We start from the raw sequence: 10,524 nt of genomic DNA, 5'->3' as shown, positions 1-10,524 counted from the left end.
GGTACTGCCAAACTGCCCTTCCTGGGGTTTCACTGCAGCTGCTGCTGCTGCCAACCCCTCAGACAGGCAGCTGCCCTCCTGGGGTCCAGCCAGGCCTGGCCCAGGATGGCAGAACAAAGAACTTCCTCTGAGAGAGGGTGTGACACCCTCTCCCTTTGGAAAATGGTGTGAAGGCAGGGGAGGAGTAGCCTCCCCCAGCCTCTGGAAATGCTTTGTTGGGCACAGAGGTGCCCAATTCTGCATAAGCCAGTCTACACCGGTTCAGGGACCCCTTAGCCCCTGCTCTGGCGCGAAACTGGACAAAGGAAAGGGGAGTGACCACTCCCCTGACCTGCACCTCCCCTGGGAGGTGTCCAGAGCTCCTCCAGTGTGCTCCAGACCTCTGCCATCTTGGAAACAGAGGTGCTGCTGGCACATTGGACTGCTCTGAGTGGCCAGTGCCACCAGGTGACGTCAGAGACTCCTGCTGATAGGCTCCTTCAGGTGTTAGTAGCCTATCCTCTCTCCTAGGTAGCCAAACCCTCTTTTCTGGCTATTTAGGGTCTCTGTCTCTGGGGAAACTTTAGATACCGAATGCAAGAGCTCATCCGAGTTCCTCTGCATCTCCCTCTTCACCTTCTGATAAGGAATCGACTGCTGACCGCGCTGGAAGCCTGCAAACCTGCAACATAGTAGCAAAGACGACTACTGCAACTCTGTAACGCTGATCCTGCCGCCTTCTCGACTGTTTTCCTGCTTGTGCATGCTGTGGGGGTAGCCTGCCTCCTCTCTGCACCAGAAGCTCCGAAGAAATCTCCCGTGGGTCGACGGAATCTTCCCCCTGCAACCGCAGGCACCAAAAAGCTGCATCACCGGTCCCTTGGGTCTCCTCTCAGCACGACGAGCGAGGTCCCTCGAATCCAGCGACTCTGTCCAAGTGACCCCCACAGTCCAGTGACTCTTCAGCCCAAGTTTGGTGGAGGTAAGTCCTTGCCTCACCTCGCTGGGCTGCATTGCTGGGAACCGCGACTTTGCAGCTACTCCGGCCCCTGTGCACTTCCGGCGGAAATCCTTTGTGCACAGCCAAGCCTGGGTCCACGGCACTCTAACCTGCATTGCACGACTTTCTAAGTTGGTCTCCGGCGACGTGGGACTCCTTTGTGCAACTTCGGCGAGCACCGTTTCACGCATCCTTGTAGTGCCTGTTTCTGGCACTTTTCCGGGTGCTACCTGCTTTAGTGAGGACTCTTTGTCTTGCTCGACTTCCCCTCTCTCTTCAGGTCTAATTTGCGACGTCCTGGTCCCTCCTGGGCCCCGGCAGCGTCCAAAAACGCCAAACACACAATTTGCAACTAGCAAGGCTTGTTGGCGTCTTTCCAGCGGGAAAACACTTGTGCACGACTCTCCAAGGCGAGAGGGATCCGTCCACCAAAGGGGAAGTCTCTAGCCCTTTTTGTTCCTGCAGAAACCTCAGCTTCTTCTGTCCAGTCGAAGCTTCTTTGCACCCGCAGCTGGCATTTCCTGGGCATCTGCCCATCTCCGACTTGCTTGTGACTTTTGGACTTGGTCCCCTTGTTCCACAGGTACCCTAGATTGGAAATCCACAGTTGTTGCATTGCTGGTTTGTGTCTTTCCTGCATTATTCCTCTAACACGACTACTTTGTCCTTAGGGGAACTTTAGTGCACTTTGCACTCACTTTTCAGGGTCTTGGGGAGGGTTATTTTTCTAACTCTCACTATTTTCTAATAGTCCCAGCGACCCTCTACAAGGTCACATAGGTTTGGGGTCCATTCGTGGTTCGCATTCCACTTTTGGAGTATATGGTTTGTGTTGCCCCTATCCCTATGTTTCCCCATTGCATCCTATTGTAACTATACATTGTTTGCACTGTTTTCTAAGACTATACTGCATATTTTTGCTATTGTGTATATATATCTTGTGTATATTTCCTATCCTCTCACTGAGGGTACACTCTAGGATACTTTGGCATATTGTCATAAAAATAAAGTACCTTTATTTTTAGTATAACTGTGTATTGTGTTTTCTTATGATATTGTGCATATGACACTAAGTGGTACTGTAGTAGCTTCACACGTCTCCTAGTTCAGCCTGAGCTGCTCTGCTAAGCTACCATTATCTATCAGCCTAAGCTGCTAGACACCCTATACACTAATAAGGGATAACTGGGCCTGGTGCAAGGTGCAAGTACCCCTTGGTACTCACTACAAGCCAGTCCAGCCTCCTACCTTGGTTGTGCAGTGGTGGGATAAGTGCTTGAGACTACTTACCACTCTTGTCATTGTACTTTTCATAAGAGAAAAATATACAAAACAAGGTCAGTGTATATACACATAGCCAAAAAGTTTTGCATTTCCTCTTGTCACTCTTTTCTAAGTGCTGAAAAGTACTTCTAAACTTTCAAAAAGTTCTTAAAAGTTTAAAAAGTTTTTTTCTGTCTTTCCAAAAAGTTCTGAAAACTTTTTTCTCTTTTGCTATCACTTTAACTCTCTCTAAAAATGTCTGGCACAGGCCAAAGTGTTGATCTGTCCAAACTTGCATATGACAACCTTAGCTGGAAAAGAGCAAGGAGTCTCTGTATAGAGAGAGGTTTGAGTGTAGGGAAGAATCCTTCCTTGGAACTGTTACTTAACATGCTTAGAGAACAGGATAAGGCCATAGGTGCCCCATCTGTTGAAAAAGTACCTAATAGTTCTCAATCTGATTCAGGGACTCCCCCAGGAAAAGATTCAGGAAAGAAACTTCCTAGCCTGCCCATTACTAGACAGTCTAGCATAGATGGTAATGATGATGAGCCACACCATATAAATAGTGTTGTCTCACATCATAGCAAAAGCATTTATTCTCACCATACTGGTAGTAATGTTTCTGTAAACCAAGCTGTTAGGGTGGCTTCTGTAAGGGACAGGTCTCCTTCTGTTCAGTCCCATCATAGCTGTTTCTAGAAATGTCCCTCCCACCAACCCTGATGACAGAATGTTAGAGAGGGAACTCAATAAGTTGAGGGTGGAACAAACCAGACTGAAGCTTAAAAAGCAACAGCTGGATTTGGATAGACAGTCTTTTGAATTAGAGAAGGAAAGACAGAAGTTGGGTTTAGAAACCCATGGTGGAAGCAGCAGTATTCCCCATAGTCATCCTGCAAAAGAGCATGATTCCAGGAATCTGCACAAGATAGTTCCCCCTTATAAGGAGGGGGATGACATTAACAAGTGGTTTGCTGCACGTGAGAGGGCCTTTGTTGTACAGGATGTCCCTCAAAGGCAGTGGGCTGCTATCCTATGGCTATCATTTAGTGGAAAAGGTAGGGATAGGCTCCTTACTGTGAAAGAAAATGATGCTAATAATTTCCAAGTTCTTAAGAATGCACTCCTGGATGGTTATGGCTTAACCACTGAACAGTACAGGATAAAGTTCAGAGAGACCAAAAAGGAGTCTTCACAAGACTGGGTTGATTTCATTGACCAGGCAGTGAAGGCCTTGGAGGGGTGGTTACATGGCAGTAAAGTTACTGATTATGACAGCCTGTATAACTTAATCCTGAGAGAGCATATTCTTAATAATTGTGTGTCTGATTTGTTGCACCAGTACTTGGTGGACTCTGATCTGACCTCTCCCCAAGAATTGGGAAAGAAGGCAGACAAATGGGTCAGAACAAGAGTGAACAGAAAAGTTCATACAGGGGGTGACAAAGATGGCAACAAAAAGAAGGATGGTAAGTCTTCTGACAAGGGTGGGGACAAATCTAAAAATGAGTCTTCATCAGGCCCACAAAAACACTCTGGTGGGGGTGGTGGGTCCAAATCCTCCTTTAATCAGAACAAGGAAAAGAAACCATGGTGCTATTTATGTAAAATAAAAGGCCATTGGACAACAGATCCCAGTTGTCCAAAGAAAGGCACCACAGCTCCTACCACTACAACCCCTACTGCTACACCTAGTGTCCCTACTAATAGCAGTAGTGGTGGGAGCAAACCTACTAATAGCCAATCCAAGGGAGTAGCTGGGCTCACTTTTGGTAATTTAGTTGGGGTTGGTCTTATTAGGGAGACCACAGAGGCTACTTTAGTCTCTGAAGGGGCTATTGATTTAGCCACTTTGGTTGCTTGCCCCCATAACTTGGAGAAGTACAAGCAACTAACCCTAATAAATGGTGTTGAGGTCCAGGCCTACAGGGACACAGGTGCCAGTGTCACAATGGTGATTGAGAAACTGGTGCACCCTGAACAACACATACTTGGACACCAGTACCAAGTAACCGATGCTCACAACATAACACAAAGCCACCCAATGGCTGTTGTAAATCTCAACTGGGGGGGGGTAACTGGTCCAAAGAAAGTTGTGGTAGTTTCAGATTTACCTGTAGACTGTCTATTAGGGAATGATTTGGAGACATCAGCTTGGTCAGATGTGGAGTTTGTAGGCCCATGCAGCAATGCTGGGCATCCCAGGGCATATTTTTGCTTTGACAAGGGCTCAGGCCAAAAAGCAAAAAGGACAGGGAAGCTTGGATCCTGGAACAATGGACCAAGTGCTCCCTAAAGCTAGGGCTAGTAGAAGCAAACCACTTCCTACTATCCCTCCCTCTACATTGGATTCAACTTCTGAGGAAGAAGAATTCCCTCCCTGTGCAGAACCTACACCAGAGGAGCTGGAAGCAGACACTGCTGAACTTTTGGGTGAAGGGGGGCCTGCCAGAGAGGAGCTGAGTGTGGCACAGCAAACCTGTCCCACATTAGAGGGTCTCAGACAGCAAGCTGTCAAACAGGCTAATGGGGATGTCAGTGACTCTCACAGAGTTTACTGGGAGGACAACCTCTTGTACACTGAGCATAGGGATCCTAAACCTGGAGCTGCCAGGAGATTAGTGATTCCTCAGGAGTACAGAAAGTTCCTCCTAACACTGGCACATGGCATTCCCTTAGCTGGGCATCTAGGACAAATGAAAACTTGGGACAGGCTTGTTCCCCTGTTTCATTGGCCTAGGATGTCTGAGGACACAAAGGAATTTTGTAAGTCCTGTGAAACCTGTCAAGCCAGTGGCAAGACAGGTGGCCCCCCAAAGGCACCCCTTATCCCACTGCCTGTGGTTGGGGTTCCCTTTGAAAGGGTAGGGGTTGACATAGTTGGCCCCCTTGACCCTCCTACTGCTTCAGGCAATAGGTTTATCTTAGTGGTAGTGGACCATGCCACAAGATATCCTGAAGCTATTCCTTTAAGGACCACTACAGCACCTGCAGTGGCAAAGGCCCTCCTGGGAATATTTTCCAGGGTGGGCTTCCCAAAGGAAGTAGTATCAGACAGAGGAAGCAATTTCATGTCTGCATACTTAAAGGCCATGTGGAAGGAGTGTGGTGTAACGTACAAGTTCACAACACCCTATCATCCACAAACAAATGGACTGGTGGAGAGATTTAATAAAACTCTCAAAGGCATGATTATGGGTCTCCCTGAAAAACTCCGCAGGAGATGGGATATCCTGCTACCATGCCTCCTTTTTGCCTACAGGGAGGTACCCCAGAAAGGAGTGGGCTTCAGCCCCTTTGAACTTCTTTTTGGACACCCTGTTAGGGGTCCACTCACACTTGTAAAGGAGGGTTGGGAACAACCTTTAAAAGCTCCTAAGCAGGATATTGTGGATTATGTACTTGGCCTCAGATCAAGGATGGCTGAGTACATGAAAAAGGCCAGTAAAAACCTTCAGGCCAGCCAAGAGCTCCAGAAGCAATGGCATGATCAGAAGGCTGTTTTGGTTCAGTACCAACCAGGGCAGAAAGTGTGGGTCTTGGAGCCTGTGGCCCCAAGAGCACTCCAAGATAAATGGAGTGGTCCCCACACAATTGTTGAAAAGAAGGGAGAAGTCACCTATTTAGTTGACTTAGGCACTGCCAGGAGTCCCCTTAGGGTGCTCCATGTCAACCGCCTGAAACCCTACTATGACAGGGCTGATCTCACCCTGCTCATGGCAACTGATGAGGGGCAGGAAGAAGACAGTGATCCTCTACCTGATCTCTTCTCTTCCACAGAACAAGATGCTCTTGTGGAAGGTGTAGTTTTGGCGGATTGTCTTACTGCTGAGCAGAAAGATAATTGCATAAATCTCCTAGGACAATTTTCAGAACTCTTCTCTACTGTGCCAGGCACCACTTCTTGGTGTGAGCACACTATAGATACTGGAGACAGTTTACCTGTCAAAAGTAAGATCTATAGGCAGCCTGACCATGTCAGGGACTGCATAAAGCAAGAAGTTCAGAAAATGTTGGAACTAGGAGTAGTTGAGCACTCTGACAGTCCATGGGCTTCTCCTGTGGTACTGGTACCAAAACCCAATTCTAAAGATGGAAAGAAGGAAATGCGGTTTTGTGTAGACTATAGAGGTCTCAACTTGGTAACCAAAACTGATGCTCACCCTATACCCAGGGCAGATGAGCTCATAGATACACTGGCATCTGCCAAGTATCTAAGCAATTTTGATTTGACTGCAGGGTATTGGCAGATCAAATTGTCAGAAGATGCTAAACCTAAGACTGCATTTTCTACCATTGGTGGACATTACCAGTTTACTGTAATGCCTTTTGGTTTGAAAAATGCACCTGCCACTTTTCAGAGGTTGGTGAACACAGTCCTGCAAGGGCTGGAAGCTTTCAGTGCAGCATATTTGGACGATATAGCTGTCTTTAGCTCCAGCTGGGATGATCACCTGGTCCACCTATGGAAAGTTTTGGAGGCCCTGCAAAAAGGCAGGCCTCACTATCAATGCTTCAAAGTGCCAGATAGGGCAGGGTAAGGTGGTTTATCTGGGACACCTTGTTGGTGGGGAACAGATTGCACCACTTCAGGGGAAAATCCAAACTATTATTGATTGGGTTCCCCCTACCACTCAGACTCAGGTGAGAGCCTTCCTAGGCCTCACTGGGTATTACAGGAGGTTCATTAAGAACTATGGCTCCATTGCAGCCCCTCTTAATGACCTCACATCCAAGAAAATGCCTAAAAAGGTATTATGGACAGCAAACTGTCAGAAAGCTTTTGAGGAGCTGAAGCAGGCCATGTGCTCTGCACCTGTCCTGAAAAGCCCTTGTTACTCTAAAAAATTCTATGTCCAAACTGATGCATCTGAATTAGGAGTAGGGGCAGTCCTATCACAACTTAATTCTGAGGGCCAGGATCAACCTGTTGCTTTTATTAGTAGAAGGTTGACCCCTAGAGAAAAGCGTTGGTCTGCCATTGAGAGGGAGGCCTTTGCTGTGGTCTGGGCTCTGAAGAAGTTGAGGCCATACCTGTTTGGCACTCACTTCATTGTTCAGACAGACCACAAACCTCTACTTTGGCTAAAACAAATGAAAGGTGAAAATCCTAAATTGTTGAGGTGGTCCATATCCCTACAGGGAATGGACTATGCAGTGGAACATAGACCTGGGAGTAGCCACTCCAATGCAGATGGACTCTCCAGATATTTCCACTTAGACAATGAAGACTCATCAGGTCATGGCTAGTCTTATTGTCCTTCGTTTGGGGGGGGGTTGTGTAGGAAAGTACCATCTTGCCTGGCATGTTACCCCCATTTTTCACTGTATATATGTTGTTTTAGTTGTATGTGTCACTGGGACCCTGGTAACCCAGGGCCCCAGTGCTCATAAGTGTGCCTGAATGTGTTACCTGTGTAGTGACTAACTGTCTCACTGAGGCTCTGCTAATCAGAACCTCAGTGGTTATGCTCTCTCATTTCTTTCCAAATTGTCACTGACAGGCTAGTGACCATTTTTACCAATTTACATTGGCTTACTGGAACACCCTTATAATTCCCTAGTATATGGTACTGAGGTACCCAGGGTATTGGGGTTCCAGGAGATCCCTATGGGCTGCAGCATTTCTTTTGCCACCCATAGGGAGCTCTGACAATTCTTACACAGGCCTGCCACTGCAGCCTGAGTGAAATAACGTCCACGTTATTTCACAGCCATTTTACACTGCACTTAAGTAACTTATAAGTCACCTATATGTCTAACCTTTACCTGGTAAAGGTTAGGTGCAAAGTTACTTAGTGTGAGGGCACCCTGGCACTAGCCAAGGTGCCCCCACATTGTTCAGAGCCAATTCCCTGAACTTTGTGAGTGCGGGGACACCATTACACGCGTGCACTACATATAGGTCACTACCTATATGTTGCTTCACCATGGTAACTCCGAATATGGCCATGTAACATGTCTATGATCATGGAATTGCCCCCTCTATACCATCCTGGCATAGTTGGCACAATCCCATGATCCCAGTGGTCTGTAGCACAGACCCTGGTACTGCCAAACTGCCCTTCCTGGGGTTTCACTGCAGCTGCTGCTGCTGCCAACCCCTCAGACAGGCAGCTGCCCTCCTGGGGTCCAGCCAGGCCTGGCCCAGGATGGCAGAACAAAGAACTTCCTCTGAGAGAGGGTGTGACACCCTCTCCCTTTGGAAAATGGTGTGAAGGCAGGGGAGGAGTAGCCTCCCCCAGCCTCTGGAAATGCTTTGTTGGGCACAGAGGTGCCCAATTCTGCATAAGCCAGTCTACACCGGTTCAGGGACCCCTTAGCCCCTGCTCTGGCGCGAAACTGGACAAAGGAAAGGGGAGTGACCACTCCCCTGACCTGCACCTCCCCTGGGAGGTGTCCAGAGCTCCTCCAGTGTGCTCCAGACCTCTGCCATCTTGGAAACAGAGGTGCTGCTGGCACATTGGACTGCTCTGAGTGGCCAGTGCCACCAGGTGACGTCAGAGACTCCTGCTAATAGGCTCCTTCAGGTGTTAGTAGCCTATCCTCTCTCCTAGGTAGCCAAACCCTCTTTTCTGGCTATTTAGGGTCTCTGTCTCTGGGGAAACTTTAGATACCGAATGCAAGAGCTCATCCGAGTTCCTCTGCATCTCCCTCTTCACCTTCTGATAAGGAATCGACTGCTGACCCCGCTGGAAGCCTGCAAACCTGCAACATAGTAGCAAAGACGACTACTTCAACTCTGTAACGCTGATCCTGCCGCCTTCTCGACTGTTTTCCTGCTTGTGCATGCTGTGGGGGTAGCCTGCCTCCTCTCTGCACCAGAAGCTCCGAAGAAATCTCCCGTGGGTCGACGGAATCTTCCCCCTGCAACCGCAGGCACCAAAAAGCTGGATCACCGGTCCCTTGGGTCTCCTCTCAGCATGACGAGCGAGGTCCCTCGAATCCAGCGACTCTGTTCAAGTGACCCCCACAGTCCAGTGACTCTTCAGCCCAAGTTTGGTGGAGGTAAGTCCTTGCCTCACCTCGCTGGGCTGCATTGCTGGGAACCGCGACTTGCAGCTACTCCGGCCCCTGTGCACTTCCGGCGGAAATCCTTTGTGCACAGCCAAGCCTGGGTCCACGGCACTCTAACCTGCATTGCACGACTTTCTAAGTTGGTCTCCGGCGACGTGGGACTCCTTTGTGCAACTTCGGCGAGCACCGTTTCATGCATCCTTGTAGTGCCTGTTTCTGGTACTTCTCTGGATGCTACCTGCTTCAGTGAGGGCTCTTTGTCTTGCTCGACGTCCCCTCTCTCTTCAGGTCCAATTTGCGACCTCCTGGTCCCTCCTGGGCCCCGCAGCGTCCAAAAACGCCAAACGCAAGATTTGCAACTAGCAAGGCTTGTTGGCATCCTTCCGGCGGGAAAACACTTGTGCACGACTCTCCAAGGCGAGAGGGATCCGTCCACCAAAGGGGAAGTCTCTAGCCCTTTTCGTTCCTGCAGAAACCTCAGCTTCTTCTGTCCAGTCGAAGCTTCTTTGCACCCGCAGCTGGCATTTCCTGGGCATCTGCCCATCTCCGACTTGCTTGTGACTTTTGGACTTGGTCCCCTTGTTCCACAGGTACCCTAGATTGGAAATCCACAGTTGTTGCATTGCTGGTTTGTGCCTTTCCTGCATTATTCCTCTAACACGACTACTTTGTCCTTAGGGGAACTTTAGTGCACTTTGCACTCACTTTTCAGGGTCTTGGGGAGGGTTATTTTTCTAACTCTCACTATTTTCTAATAGTCCCAGCGACCCTCTACAAGGTCACATAGGTTTGGGGTCCATTCGTGGTTCGCATTCCACTTTTGGAGTATATGGTTTGTGTTGCCCCTATCCATATGTTTCCCCATTGCATCCTATTGTAACTATACATTGTTTGCACTGTTTTCTAAGACTATACTGCATATTTTTGCTATTGTGTATATATATCTTGTGTATATTTCCTATCCTCTCACTGAGGGTACACTCTAAGATACTTTGGCATATTGTCATAAAAATAAAGTACCTTTTTTTTAGTATAACTGTGTATTGTGTTTTCTTATGATATTGTGCATATGACACTAAGTGGTACTGTAGTAGCTTCACACGTCTCCTAGTTCAGCCTGAGCTGCTCTGCTAAGCTACCATTATCTATCAGCCTAAGCTGCTAGACACCCTATACACTAATAAGGGATAACTGGGCCTGGTGCAAGGTGCAAGTACCCCTTGGTACTCACTACAAGCCAGTCCAGCCTCCTACATGTGGTG

Source organism: Pleurodeles waltl, chromosome 8 (assembly GCF_031143425.1).
Source record: "Pleurodeles waltl isolate 20211129_DDA chromosome 8, aPleWal1.hap1.20221129, whole genome shotgun sequence".
NCBI classification, from domain to species: domain Eukaryota; kingdom Metazoa; phylum Chordata; class Amphibia; order Caudata; family Salamandridae; genus Pleurodeles; species Pleurodeles waltl.
This window is presented reverse-complemented; position numbering follows the sequence as displayed.